The sequence below is a fragment of the Pygoscelis adeliae genome, unplaced genomic scaffold (assembly GCF_000699105.1).
Source record: "Pygoscelis adeliae isolate BGI_AS28 unplaced genomic scaffold, ASM69910v1 Scaffold267, whole genome shotgun sequence".
Lineage (NCBI taxonomy): Eukaryota > Metazoa > Chordata > Aves > Sphenisciformes > Spheniscidae > Pygoscelis > Pygoscelis adeliae.
Window position 1 is genome coordinate 3,944,167 of NW_008825150.1, and position 12,719 is coordinate 3,956,885.

Sequence of the window (12,719 nt, forward strand, 5' to 3'; positions counted from 1 at the left end):
GTTAGGAAGTGAAAGAGTTGAGCACACAGTGTAGAAATATAGTTCTATAGTAGGACTATATTTCTGTAGTACAATGCCTCAACTCTGAAAGGAATTTCAGAGCAGCTGTTACAGAAGATGTATGTATACAAGGATGTACTGATCAGAATGTGCTATCTGAAATTTGACTTTGTTTTTAATTGCAATGTAACAAAAGATGTTTAAGACAAAATACGTTGTCAGCGGAAGTCACTGCAGCTTCACAGAACGAGCTGTTCCCAGCTAACTTCTTTATTCTCCTTCCTTTTCTGTCCCTCCACTGATAGAGAAGTTTGGGAAGAGGTGGTGTTGCTGTGCTTTCCCACTCACAGGTTGTGCTATTGTGTAGACATCTAAGGAATGGGTATCTTGAATCCTGTGGAATATGCTGATCTTTAATTTCTTTTGCAGATCAAGAACATACAGATGTCTATGTTATGTAAGAGGATTATTATTATTATTATTTATTATTATGGTAATGTAAGAATATGCAGACTGACTAGAGAATAAATAAGTGTACTTAAAACTGCATGTGTTTATATTGAAAAGCATGAAGAAAAGCCTAGGAAACCAGGAACTTGAGCAGGTGAAGCTTTTCAGTTATGTAGCTTATAGTGCCAGAGTGATACAGTCTGATCAGAAGTCCTTACAGCATGACACAGCACATCTCAGATACCTCTTACAAACAAGTGTCCTTGTTTCTATAAAATCAGAGTGCACTTTGAAACTGTACAGTACAAATGGCTGAGTGGGAGACACATTTCAAATAGATACCAAGATACTTCCAGAAGGGTTTGGCCATTTGTCAAAATAAAGTAGCAGTCATCTAAACTAAAACAAGTGAATAATTCATCAGTTTTGCACATAAGCTCAAAGGTGTAACAATTTACCTCAGGAACCATAACGTCTTACTCTGCAAAAAAAAAAAAAAAAAAAAAATATGCTGAGGAAAAGTCACAAATTCTCACTCTTCGTCTGTTCCAATGTAGTGATTCTCTTACAATGTAGATTCAAAAAACCCGCAAAATCTATTCTAAAAATCTTATGAAACTAAGTCATCCTGAGAATGTTACATAGTTCTGATTGAAAAAGGCTAATACTTGTTGTGTATGCCAGGATTCTTTTGGTAGATTAAAACAAAGATGCAGCTATTCCTGTTTTGATTCCATAAATCACAAACTTAAAATACTTTGTCGTAACTTTCATTGAGAGCTTTATTATTAAAACAAAGATAACTTTCCCATGAGAATAGTATTAACTTTCACTCGGTGTAAATTGCCAAAGCTTATATTTCTTTAATAAGAATTATTGGTGGATTTATTAAAATAAATAAAACTCAGAAGTTATCAACTGCATAATTTAGAATATAAAACTGAACAACCACCAGAAAAAGCATATCCAAGTTATATTCAGTGACTTTATTGTAGCAAACATATTTGAACATGTGTTCAAGATGTGATTTTGTCCTGTGTATTATGTCTTAAGATATCTGTAAGTCAGCAAGGATAGTTCATCACATCCAGTTTCTAATGACGATCTTTCTACTATTTTTAATCTTTAACAAAAATATGCTTTTAATCCTTCATACTTCTAGAAATGTTATTGTAAAAAAAAGTCTTAATTTGTTAGATACTGCACATGGAGATTTGAGTACGTTTGATCAAATTCTGAAGTTGTTGCTTATAGATTCTGCCAGTATATTTCATAGCCAAGTTATGTTGGTTTGGCTTAAATGTTGTTAGTTCGCCTTGTTTTTCTACTTATAACTTAATTCTTTATAAAATTCTCAGTCTTTGGCCTTCTGACTCTATTTAAAGGGATAGAAGAAAGTCATAAACTATGTCATCTACTGAGACAAAAAGAACGCTTTCAAGATGTTTGTAGTCAGTCAGGCATATGAGACTGATGTTCTAGGAAAGCTTTAAAGAGAATACTACGTGATGAACTTCACAGCTGTGTCCAACATTTGAAGAAAGCAACTTTGGGAGAGTGATGTGGCATAAAGTTGGTTTTTTTGGTATGTTCTTGTATGTTTTTGTTGTCTGGAGCTCTAATTGTGAGGAGATACAGTGAGGTATGTGCAGTTGCTCAGCTACTTAGCCCTTCCCCAGGTGAGGCTATTAGATGTTTGCGTATTAAAGGCCCAGGCAGCCTGATCTTACAAATTCTGAGGAAAAGGGTTGTGAGCTACTCAGCAAAAAGAAGTAGGCAAGAGGCTCCCTGATTCTTCTGGAGGGGAGAGAGGGAGCCGTCCCCAGAGGAGTGAATAGAGAGAGAGGGGGAGGGAGGCGGCTGCTCTTCTCATGTCTTAAGTTTGTATTCGAATGCTTTCAGGGTTTAATAGGATTTTACAAGAGGAGATGATGTATTTGGGTGCTGCTAGGAGAAAGTTGTTGGTATATTGTACACTTAATCTTGACACATCTTGTCCTATCCAGATTCTCAGCCCTTGCAGATCTATCTTCTTCTAGTTAAAAGCCACACCAGAAAGAATAAAATGCTAATACAGCTGCAGAGTAATAGTTTGCTAGTCTTGAATGAGTTTTTTCTTCAAACCCAGAATTTTTAGTGTTGTAGAGTCTCAAAGATGATCTAAAAGATAAATCCCGAGGCTGTTAAATGGATTTTATAGTGGTTTAAATATTAAAGTGCAGAGATAGGGACAAGCTATTTCATTTCACTTCATTTTTTTCCCCAGTAAATCTGTGAAAGGAAGATTAATGGAGCACTCAAAGTGCTCTGTGTTGAGCCTTCCTGAGACCAGTGCTGAAATACAATGCCTCCATAGGCTGTGAGAGAGGCAGAATGAAGCATTTGTATCTTCTGTGGAATTGCAGCAAAGAACTGATAGTGCTTCCTCGTAGCTCTAGTGTTTTAATCCAGTTCATTGACAGCTGACATCCTTGATGAAGAGGAAAGAAATATTAAAATAGTATCAATGATATAGGACCCTAAACTACCAAGCACGTTAACATCCTTTGAGGCCAAACTGTGACGGCTGCTGTAGAAGGGTTGTTTACATAAACTGACTTTCAGTGAAAGCTTTAAAAGGAGTTAGCTGTTTCATCACTTTCAATGGGACTTCAGAGAGACATGAACAGTTCTGTTAGAAATGGGATAATTTGCCTCACTTTAATGTTCAGCATCTCAAGTGACTTAAAACAGTTTGTCAAGTGATCGCCTATTAGCTGGCCTATGGTAATGAGTATGTTTTCTTAGCCTTTGACAAATGCAATGTAGTTCAGTTTATTTAAAACAATGAAACTTGTACATCTAAGAAGTAAGGAAGACGTGAACACTAAGGAATTAATTTGCAAAATTAAAATTATGCAGATTAGGTTATCAAGGCTTGCATTCTTCCAGTAACACTTAGACATGATCACATTATGTCAGCATTTCAGAAACTCCTTTACGAAGTAGATCTATGCGAGGTTTTTGGAGCACTTCTTATTGTCATACTATATACAGAACTGAGGGGAATGATGGTAGTAATAGCATTTTCTGTAATCCAGCTGCAAGGCTATTCAGCTGGCAACTAGGATGCTAAGGTTCAAACTCAGTCTGATTTTTGAAATAGATTTGGCCTGCTCAAATCTGAGAAAAGTGCCCTGATGAATGGGCTAGTAAATACTCTGAAATGGTTATTTTTACCTTGTCCTGTTAAATATATTTCACTTTACATAATACTGACTTCTCATTTCTGCAAGGACTAGAATCTGTATGTATCAGTTACCGATCCTAATCATTCATTCTTTTGCAACAAATTTGTGTATCTTTTACAAAGTAAAATAAGTTCAGTAGAAGATCTCAGAGTTAGACCTTTACTCAGATCCTTGCTCTGAACCAAAGCAGATGCTGAACTCATTTGCCTCTATCCTGAAGGAGTACCCTAGCCGGCTGCATTATGTTGTGTGAGACTACAGCTATGTCCTTCCTCTTCACCTTTGAATGGTAACAAAATCATCCTTCTAGACCTTTTTTCCAGATAACATCTTATTATACCATCTTATTCTACCAACTATTACAGTTTACAATGTCTAATTCAATTTGAAACTAATTTATCATTTATTTTTTTGAACTACCAGCAAACAGGAAAAACTTAGCGCTCACTTAAGACCGATCTAGTAATCCTTTAGCTGTTTCTTTGTTGAGCTGGATGGATTCAGCCTGATGAGACCTTCTGTACAATGCATGGTTTTTTTAGTCTTTCATTCTTGCAATTCTTTACTGCGTCAGTTTCCGTTTCTCCTTGTGTATCTTGAATTGCAAAGCTATTTATAAGTGAAAAGGGTTTAAAAGTGGAAAGTGTTTTTTTTAATTTTCTGTTTGGTAGGATGGATGGGGAAAGAATACGAAATGAGTGTTTTACCAAAAAATACCAGTTTGAATCATCTCAACAAGCTTCAAAATTTTCCATTCCCAAAGCTTAGCTAGTACTTGAAAGGTTTGTAGATTACTAAACAATTTAATACACTTTTTAAAAAAAAATGCAGAATGAAAGAAAAATACATTATCATAGGCTAAAATACCAAAACCACTTTCTGCCTCCATGCTGTTTCTGGTCAGAGTAGAATAATTAATGGATGACTTCCATTAAGTCATGATGTTATTAGACCAGGGAAAGATAGACAAAAATCAGAATACTGTGTTCATTCTGGAAGAATTCAGGTAGCATATTGAGGAAAGGCCATCAATGACTAGAATAGAATCATTAAGGTTGCAAAGGATCATTGAGTCCAACTGTTAACCTAACACTGCCAAATCCACCACTAAACCATGTCCATAAGCGCCTCATCTACACGTCTTTTAAATACGTCCAGGGATGGTGACTCAACCACGTCCCTGGGCAGCCTGTGCCAATGTTTAACCACTCTTTCACTAAAGAAATTTTTCCTCATGTCCAATCTAAACCTCCCCTGGCGCAACTTGAGGCCATTTCCTCTTGTCCTTTCGCCAGTTACTTGGGAGAAGAGACCAACGCCCACCTCGCTACAGCCTCCTTTCAGGGAGTTGTAGAGAGCAATGAGGTCTCCCCTCAGCCTCCTTTTCTCCAGGCTAAACAACCCCAGCTCCCTCAGCCGCTCCTCATAAGACTTGTTCTCCAGACCCCTCACCAGCCTCGTTGCCCTTCTCTGGACACGCTCCAGCACCTCGATGTCCTTCTTGTAGTGAGGGGCCCAAAACTGAACACAGTATTCGAGGTGCGGCCTCACCAGGGCCGAGTACAGGGGCACGATCACTTCCCTACTCCTGCTGGCCACGCTATTTCTGATACAGGCCAGGATGGCGTTGGCCTTCTTGGCCGCCTGGGCACACTGCCGGCTCATGTTCAGCCGGCTGTCAACCAGCACCCCCAGGACCTTTTCCGACAGGCAGCTTTCCAGCCACTCTTCCCCAAGCCTGTAGCGCTGCATGGGGTTGTTGTGGTGGAAGTGCAGGACCTGGCACTTGGCCTTGTTGAATCTCATACAGTTGGCCTCGGCCCATCGATCCAGCCTGTCCAGGTCCCTCTGCAGAGCCTTCCTGCCCTCGAGCAGATCAACACTGCTGCCCAACTTGGTGTCGTCTGCAAACTTACTGAGGGTGCACTCGATCCCCTCATGAAACAGGACTGCAGGAGTTTAACTGGACAGCAGAACACTTTAAATTTCTGAATGAAGGCATGCAGCTTCCTTGCAAGGTATTTGTCCCTTGCCTGATTTGATTTTTACTAAAGGTTACTGCTAAAGCATTTCTTTGCCACATTGCCAACCAGAATTCTGCTCTAGAGCCATTAGTTTTTGACTACTGGGTTCAGAAAGAGATTCCTAGAAAGTCAGTTTTCTTCTTTGGCTTTAACTCTCTTAACTCCTTAGGGGACTTTTATGTTCTTAGGTGGGTAATGGCCCAGGAGGTATAAGCTGGACTTTTAAGGCAGATCTTTCTTATGAGCTATATTCTGGAAGGCAAAATTGTGGAGTTAACATGTCTATACAGGCTTCTGTGCTTTAAGCATAGCAAATTGATGTTTATAGCTTTTCATTATAGCAAAATAAGGTACTTGTTAGCCATTGTATCAGCACAGCTCTTCACTTGTATTCTAAGTAGGTGCCCAGTGGTGCTGCATTCTGCCACTGTGCTGAATTCTTTGTAAGAGAGATGACATGAAAAATATGATGAGAAGCTACCGTCATTTACCTTCTTGTATCTATTAATCTTTAAAATCTGATTTATTTTTTTTTATTGCTGTCAAACAACATGGAGGGCATGCCACGGAGCACAACAGTTCATGAAACAGTATAATCAAAATGTGTTTTGAGTCGCGCGGATGAATTTGCTTCTAATGCCAAAGGCTGTAGACAATGGAGGAGTAAAAACCAAATGACAGAACCCAATACTTCTGTGGGGTATTTGAATAGTTTTGCTCAATTGATCTTTGCTTTAGATCTCAGCTGGCTGCTGCTCATTGGAGGCTCTTCAGCTCGAGAGGCAGGTGGTTAGTTTTGTGGTCTTGGTAGTTTGTAATGCTTTGAAAAAATGTCATACTGTCTTTGTTGCAAAGTGTTCCATCATAACTCTGTCTCTCTTCCAGAGCCATGATCTTATGCAATATATGGAAAATGCCTCAAATAACCATCCTTCTACAGCTCTATTCTCATTGCCCTATTATGGGTTTAAATATTTCATGGCTTTTTTTTTCCTTCTGTGGTTTTTTTTTCTCTGTTATTGCTCTCTTTTCCATGTTCTGTAGCACTACAGCTGTGCTAAAAATATTGAGGAAAAAAAAACACAGGTACCTACAGTCTTGGTGATACAATGATTATTGTGAACCACAATTATTAAATGTTTCTTCCACAATTTAGAAATGTCATGCATGTTTTCTTTTTCTTTTTTTGGACTCCACTTGAAGATTTGAGTGCTTTTTCAAATTACTTTTTAGTGTAGGCTGCCTGAAATCTTTCTGTAGCCTCACTGGGGCCATTAGGTCATGAAACAGACTTTGGTAAAAGCCGAGTAGTTTAATGAAGCTGTGAGCCAGTATACTTTTCTACTTACAGGTTTTTTTCCCTTCTAGTTATTTATCTATGGCTACAATAAATGCACTTGCTAAGCAATGCATTGATTTAGGGGGATTTTCATTAGCAGAGGGAGGTAACAGGAAAGGCAGTGAGTGGATCTTGGGGAAGAGGAAGCAGCTGGGGATGCCAGTGGCTGTGGGATTTGTTATAGCTGAAAAATGAGACTTTAACGTCTCTGTTGTGAATGCTATTTTTAATGTTCTGGAGAGGAGGCAGATGGAAAGAGACTGTCAGATCTGCACAACATGGAAAGATAAAGAATAAGCCCTTTTAAAGCAATATATAATCCTTATGGGTTGATCTCTCTTCTGTAACAGTCTCCATATGATGATCATATGCCACGCAGCTTCTGGCTGTCTTCCATGCAACTCCTGAACTCCATGCTGTATGTATGATCAAAGGAGGTTTTGGCATGTGTTTCTGAGCACTTGCTGTGCCGTGTTTTTAAGTGCTTTGTGCATGACTATCAACTATATCATGTGTGGCTTTATTGGGGTTGGTACTTCTAAAACTGCAGTTCTCAGTCACTGTTACCTTGCTGATGGAAAAAGAGAACTCCTGACGGGCTGTTGTTTTAATAGTGGTAGTCACAGCTGGTCAGTCTGATCCAAGGCAGTGGAGTGCTAAGTATGAAACCATGCTGAATTAGGGATGAAGCGGTGATAGTACAGGAGGATTTAGAGGACTACCGAAACCAGACTTTCTAAATCTTTCCCATCTAAAGTGAACAAACACATCCTGAATTGGAAGTTGCCCCGTTTCCTAGACAAATTACCTGCTGTAAGCAAGAATACAAAATTCTTCTGGCTTTGTTCCCACGGATGACCATTTGAGGTGAACTGTCTGGAGTAGCATTTCATGGAAATAAGACATGGGTGAGATTCAATTCCCCACAGTTAATCGGGACACATAAGTCATTCCACAAAGTGAATCACAGCCGAAGGAGTCTGCAGTACATGCAGATGACATAATGATTTACTGGTCAGATAGGATTTTACTGAAGTAAATAAGCTTGAGAGATTAGCCTGGTCTTGAGAGGGATATGAATCCTCTTTAGAAAAAAAATACAAACATTAGAACACTTATCACACTTCATCCCTCAAAAAACGGCATCAGAGGTAGGGAATTTCTCTGAAGACACTAGGAAAAATTACTGGTACTAGAATACAACAGTAAAACATACCTGACAGTGCTGCTCATTGCTGCCAACATAGACAGGAGTTTTGTGTTCAACATTGTCTGTCCCACACAACTGGATTCTGCTTCCACTAATGTTAGAGGATGACCGGCTAACATAATGCTGACTTACTTGTGATGACCACAAAGCCCCATGCAGGCTAGTAAGTCAGGTGAAGAATCACCTTCTGACACGGCAGTACTTTTAATGGATGTTGTCTGATACGTAATGGTTTAGCAGCAGTACGTTTTAGCAAGACATTTGGTATCCAGTGGGCACTTGAGATGGTCTGTGTTTAGTCTGATGCAATTAGATCCAAATGCTGCCATAAAGAATAGCAACATATAATAACTAGCAACAAGACTTCCTGTATTAATACTATGTTTTAATGAATCTAAGTAGTTCTACTATATACTTTAAAATCCCACTTTTATTCTGAATTCAATTGCTTTTTATTTATTATGTATGAGTATATAAACAATACCATGTATAGTACAGGCGAGGATGGTTCTTGTACCTGTAAAACAGACCTTTTGCACGTTGTAATGTGCTGTCTTGTGTTTAAGATATCTTCTGTAAAAACAAACTGGAAGTTCTTTTCCGCTAATGGAAATGACATGGGGTATTGCTCTATTACTGAAAACAAAGGCCAAAACTGACTTCAGTAGAATCTCTGAAAGACCATTTCCTGGCATACCTAATTCATTATAAGAAATTTCTTGCTCTAAGTTGCATGTGAAGTCTGCGGCAGAACAAGTGAATATGAGATAATTGTATTCAGCCTTACTCTTTAGGATGTCTCCAAAACTGCACTATTATCCCTCAGCCATTTCCGAGATCTGGTTCTCTGGGCTGCGGTGATGTAATACAGACAATTTATTTAGTACTTAATTGTCCTTACGGCCTGGAAAGGTACTGAGCCTTTCTTTAAAGGCCTAGGTTAGAAACGTAGTCTAAACTTTCCAAAGAGACAGGGTAAAACACTACTTTAGAAATTAGGTATATAACCTTTTTCTTGGAAAAGATATGTTTGTCCTTTTAGAAAGCATGTTTACCTGAACGTTATCTGAGATTAGTCTGTCTTACCATGTTTTCTCTCCCATAAAAAATAGCTGACTTCAGAGTGGGATTAACTTCTCAGAAATATATTCCATAGGTTCTCTTCACATTTTGTGTGCTTCTCAAATCCAGCTGTAAGATAGTAAATGTTATGTACTAAAACTGTTTACAATATGATCTGTCAGCAATCCTATTAAATAAACTCGAACCTCTTTTCAAGGATTCATAAAAACTGATACTAAAACCAGTTTGTAGCTGAAACTGAAATTGCCAGACCTGTTCCAGCCTGACATGCTTTTCATATCCGTTAGAGAAAAACAGAACACTGCAAACACACCTTGAATATAGAAAGAAGCTGAGGAAGGTTGCATCTATGCTAACTTTAATAGGCATTATGGAGTGCATCTAAGCCCTTCTCCCAGGTGTTGCAGACTGGCTTGTGACCATACTGTTCTGTCTTCCTGTGCTCTACAGTGGCTGTACCATGGTTCAACTGCAGCACAAACTTGTTGCTTCTTCTGGAATGTGTCTCTAGTGTTCCCTGTGCTCATGGATCACTTGTCTCACACCTTGGCTATACCTGTTAGCGAGCAGTGCAGACCAAGAGAAGCAGATTTGCTGAAGTAAAGTGCCTGTTGCTGAGGATGCAATGCCCTAGCTCTGTGCTTTGCAGGGGATTTTACTCTGAACCAGCTGTAATCTCCTCTTTTGGACCAAGTGCCCCTTAGCAGCTGGAACGTGGTAGATCCAGTCCTGGTTCAGATGTCGCAGGACTTGTCCACAATGGGAACCAGTGAGGGTGACTGGGAAATTTGCTTTGGAAGCACATTCCTGATCAAAACTAAATCTAATGTAGACTCACCTTATGCTATTCGCTCTATGTAAGAGCCTATGTACAAATGCTCAGCCACTGTGTCTCACTGGTGTAGAAGCAGGCAGCAACGTGTCTACAGTTACTATGCCCATCGCTCTTACTTCTGCTAAGGGGCATACAGTCTCCTGGGAACTCATTCCTCTGGAAGAGAGCCTTGCCATTGCCCTCTGGGTCTTGGAAATCCTTCACTTGCACTGGTCAGTGAGGAATCAATTCAAAGTAAGACGACCATCTGCTAGTGGCCTAAGCTTGTGATGCTGTATTTCACTTTCAGTGTAGTTTGGCTCGTAACAGGTGCATACCTGAGGTTAATCAGTACTGGTGGTGTTACCAGGGATCTCCCAACTGAAAAGGAGTACACATGCCTGTATGCAGCTTTCATAATACAATTACAATTGTGTTAACTAGTATAACTATCATTCTATCATTTTACAGGCCCCGTGAACCATTATGGAAGATCAGTGGTTTCTGTGAGTCTCTGCAGCAACAGCTTACATCACAAATTGGCTTTTATACCTCAGCTATTTTCCACTGAAGATACATTTCTTCTCCTCAAAGAAAACCTCATCGTCCAGGGTACCAGTATATGAATCCACACTCTTTGTTACCATTCAGCTCTACCAGGAAACCAAGAGGCTCGTGCACTTGCTTTGAGAGGGTCCTAACTCCTCAGTGTTGACATGCAGTGTGTTTTCTGTCACCTCACTAAGGAGAAGGATGCTGTGGGACAGCCTTTCTGCCAGCAGTGCAAAGTGCTTGAAATGACTGTGCAGGGAACAGAGAGCTGTGAGCTGTGACGTACCCCAGTGAATTGTTCGGCAGGGCAAGGGTCAGCAGGCTCAGCCTTGTCCCAGGCTGCCTGTCTCCAAACGTCCCTGCCTCCCTTCTAGCACAACTAGACATTGCACTCATCTCTACTACTTCTGTTTCCCTAAAGCACTGATGTTTTCTCCATAGCGAAAGTGTGCTATATGCACAAAATGTCCTATAGTGTATAAGGGCACTTATAAGGATACTTGTATAATACAAAGCATACGCAGTATGTTGCTTTTTATTCAGACCATTTAATCCTCGTAAAGGTCATCCATATTCTACAGGACTATGAAAATTTTTGTGAAAAACTCTCAGGTATGTATGCTGGAAGGCTGCTCTTTAGCCACCACCAAACCTCTACAGGCTTCTGGGCATTCCTCCTTACTGCTGCCAGCCTTTTATCTATGGAGATAAAGTGTTCCTCCATAATATCTCTTCTGTCTAGCAGCCTGGATTTCTGTATCAACCCTTCTATGTGGGCTGCCTTCTTGGCAAAAAGCTTGCTGTTTGGGAGAGGAGTAGGAGCAGAAAAGGCTCCCAAAAAAACATTGAAACAAACAAATTTTTAAGATTTACTTTTACAATTTTGGTAAGGATCCAACCAGCCTGTGTGTGGGGAGGAGACTGGGAAGAGATTGCCAACTGTCTTGGTGGCAGCCTACTTGGCTTCTGCCAGGGCAGCTGCTTCCTTGACACCTGCTATTCCTCTGGGGCCAGAGAAGTGCCCTGCCGTGGGGTCTTCTGGAGTTGGAGGCTCAGATTAGAAAACATAACATGCTCTTTTCTGGGTATCCATGACCTTTTGAATGCAGCCCATGAGATGATCTGTTTTTCTGTTGTTCCTCCTCCTTTCTGTTGTTTGCAACATTTTTACAATCAACCTGCTGCTGGATGACCCACACCGAATTGTATGTGCCAGCCTGGGAACAGGTGAGGCTAAATTCTCAGATGTTTTCGTGGTGAGGAACTGTTTTTGTCTGAAGACACACACTGTTTACCACATCTGTACTTAGCTTACTGGGACCTCAAAAACAGAGTTTTTAGTCAGAATCTTCAGTTTGATGATCATACCAAAAAAAGACTTCTTGGAGAAGGGCCTTTACCAGGATGACTTACTGACTACTGCTAAACATCCTTCAGCGTGGAGAGGGAGTGGATGGTAGTGCCCTGTGTTCAGTCTGGATGATCTCTCTGTTTTGGTCGTAACCTAGAGATGAGAACCTGGAATGAGCTTTCCTATAACTGTGGGAAACAGCAGTTGAGATGGGAGTGTTGGTCTGGCTCTGCTGTGGGAAGTGTTTGATGCTAATGGTCCATCCCTCTTTTTTCCTTGTTGCCTGCTTTGGAGGGATTGGGTTGATTCCTTTGTGCTGTTGCAAGGATTTGCTCTATCATTAATCACAATAGCCACATCATCCTTTGGGAAGACATCGTCTTCTGCTGGGAGTTGTTCTTACTCTTGCTGCTTTTCAGCCAGATCTGGGACGGAGGCTATGTGATCTGCTGCTCTTCCTGGTGGCGAAATACCTGGAGTGGGCACTGCAGGAAAATCTACTGATGTTCCTTCTCCTGAGGAGGTCAACATTTGGGATCCATACCATGGGCAGGCTGTCCTGATAGAGGACAAGCAGCCTTAGGAGCTTGGAGTGGTCTTGTGGAAGAAGGTGGAGGGCAGGGAAGATGGGAGTGGAATAGTAATCGGGGCTTCTTCCGTACTGGA